Here is a 2,664-nt window from a genome sequence, read left to right on the forward strand (position 1 = left end):
CTTAATCCTTCTGCCCCTAAAGAGGGTGTGAATAAGAGAGATTTTTTCAGACAGAAGTTTGGTTCTCGTTCAGAACAGATAATTGCGTGAATGACAGATGTACCTCTCTTTAGACTCCAATTTATGAAATATTTTGTATTTGCACAGTTGCGTCTTAGATTTGTGGCGAAATCATATTATTTCTTGAGTTGCAGGTATACAAGGGTCTTAGTCTTGAGTACAACATTGATGGCCTAACGTAAGAGAATTAGGTGTTGAATTTTGGTTACCTAGCTTGACACAATTAAAGGTTAGTATAACATCAATAATGGAACGGAGTGTGTGAGTCGTGTTGTGAAGTTTGTTGTTTCGTTTTTGTTTATACTATATTCCGTCTTATACTGTACGGTGCTGTATGCATCTAGTTCATTATTTGAATGTGTTTTTCGTTGTTTCATAATATTAATTTATTATGTATACTAAGCACACTCGTCATCCATAACCACCATTAACATTGTAAAAAATAGTAAGCAAGGTTTCAGATTTTGTAAATCTGTGAATTTGTCTTTGAGTTATTATTGTTGGATTGTCAAATAGATGCTTATGCATGTGTGCTTTAGAGCTAGGAGCTAGCTGCATCTTGCTTCATACAACATAATCGAAGTATTGTTCATTCAATAAACAACAATGGAGCTTTCAATATAACTGAATACTCAAATTAGTTTGTGTGTTTATCAACTCAATGCATTCTGGTGTTGTTCCTATTTGATTTGTTCTGACTCATATTTGTGCAAATGAGGGTGAAGTATTCCTATTTGATTCGCAGACATCATAGGCAAAATGTTATTTTTCTTTGTGTTTGTACACAAGTCCAGCTAAGAGTTTTCACATTTTTGTCTATATGATGATAAACTAATAGACGACTAGTGAGCCTAAGGGAGTGCTCATCTCCAATGAGACTGTTGTCACTGTTGTATCAGGCATTAATTTCTCATTGAAGAGCATCAATGAAGAGGTATGTTCACTCTCCAACATTATCCACCGTAAATATTGTAAAAGCGCTAGATCACTATAAGACGGTCTTACTCAAAACTTCTCTTGTTCTGATTTCCCTGCCTTTTGTAATGATGTGAATCCACAGCTAAGGCAAACTGACAGGTATCTGTCATACCTTCCACTAGCACATATATTTGATCGAGTAGTCGAGGAATTATTCATCTCAACTGGTGCTTCAATTGGCTATTGGCGCGGGGTAAGCGAAATCTTAACTCAAAAATTTACTTTTTCCTTCCTAAATATTTAAGTTGATCTCACATATGAAACTGTCGCACATAAGACTCGCAGAAGCCTTAAAGCCATTATTCATGAAATGTGGAGTTTTCTGTACTTTGATAACTGATTGTTTGTTCAGGATGTCAAGTTGTTATCTGAAGACTTTAGTAACAGTAGGTTTCGTGAATATACTGAGCCATTTCACTTTATTCCCTGCGTTACAAATACATCTCGAGAAGAAACCCACACTTTAAGGAGTTATCGATACAATTCTAGTACTACTCATCTGTTTAAGCTTCTGATGCTTTGTTGTCTGACTCTCAGGTTTAATGGAAAAGATCAAGTCAAGTGGTACCGTGAAACGTACATTATTCAATCTCGCCTACTCCTAGTAAGTAAATCTCTCCTTGCAAATTTATCATACTGAGATCTGCAATTTATGTTCCCCTCACTATATTGTTCCAATACGTATCTTCCCATATCCCCTGTATCCGTGTCAGACAATCAATGATCATCCAACAAACACTTATGAAGACTAGACATGAGCATAGTGAGCATAGATGACCAAAAGAATCGTTATTATTTTTGTTCTTTAATAATATGTTTTCGAAAATTTTATAATATGAAGACTAGGCAGGGGAGTGGGAGTGGGAGTGCAGAGCCCTACAAATAAGAACATTTTTTAGAAGTGATTTTTAGTTCATTTGACTAGCCGGAATCGTTTTAGTGGCTGCTCTGTGGAGTTGTTGCGTACCTTCTATGCGAAGTTGAATAAAGATTAGGCTGCCAGAATGGAAGGTTTACTCCTTTTCACTCTTAGTAGGCTATAAAATGAGTAGAATACTTGATTACTTCCTATCTTTTTAATTTTACTACTAATAAAAGGCAATCTAAAGGTCAAAGCTTTTAATTTTGCTGTTTTCCGATACTTTTCATTTCTTTTGCAGCTGTCAAAGGAATTCGCCGTGTGATGCGGGGTCGAGACTGTATTTTTAATGTCTAAAGATCATGGTGTTCCGGGTATAATTCCAGAGCAGTATTGTTTACCACGCAAGCTTGGTGAATGGATGTCCTTCCTTGCCTTGACTCTTCCTCTCGGTCTCTCCTGAAACGATGAACAAACTGAGGGCTCGGCTTTGCACCGAGCATACTCACTCCGACGCTCAAGTCAGTGAACTTAAAGGGGATTAAGTTGTATGTTACTTGACAAAGTATATTGTAGAGAGGTAAGGGAGTTTATACCAGATGAATAGTGAGTTTTAGGTTAGATTGTGGATCCTCTCCTCAATGAGGGTTGAGGAGTATTTATAGACTTTCACCTTTTGTCACGTAGTGGGCAAGTGGGCCAAGTGGCGTAGCAGGTGGAAAGTCTGTTCTACCCTCGGCCGAGGGACCCATGGCAGGCCGGCGGGC

At 37.7% G+C, this 2,664-nt stretch overlaps 1 long non-coding RNA gene across 1 annotated transcript; it reads left to right on the plus strand.

The window, feature by feature from the left end:
• The first annotated feature begins 1,149 nt into the window (after window positions 1-1,149).
• On the plus strand, window positions 1,150-2,262 carry LOC141598394 (uncharacterized). Its single transcript, XR_012523480.1, has 3 exons — window positions 1,150-1,231; window positions 1,576-1,642; window positions 2,199-2,262. It is a non-coding gene; the product is annotated as an uncharacterized LOC141598394 (long non-coding RNA).
• The last annotated feature ends 402 nt before the right edge of the window (window positions 2,263-2,664 follow it).

The sequence above is a fragment of the Silene latifolia genome, chromosome 9 (genome assembly GCF_048544455.1).
Source record: "Silene latifolia isolate original U9 population chromosome 9, ASM4854445v1, whole genome shotgun sequence".
NCBI classification, from domain to species: domain Eukaryota; kingdom Viridiplantae; phylum Streptophyta; class Magnoliopsida; order Caryophyllales; family Caryophyllaceae; genus Silene; species Silene latifolia.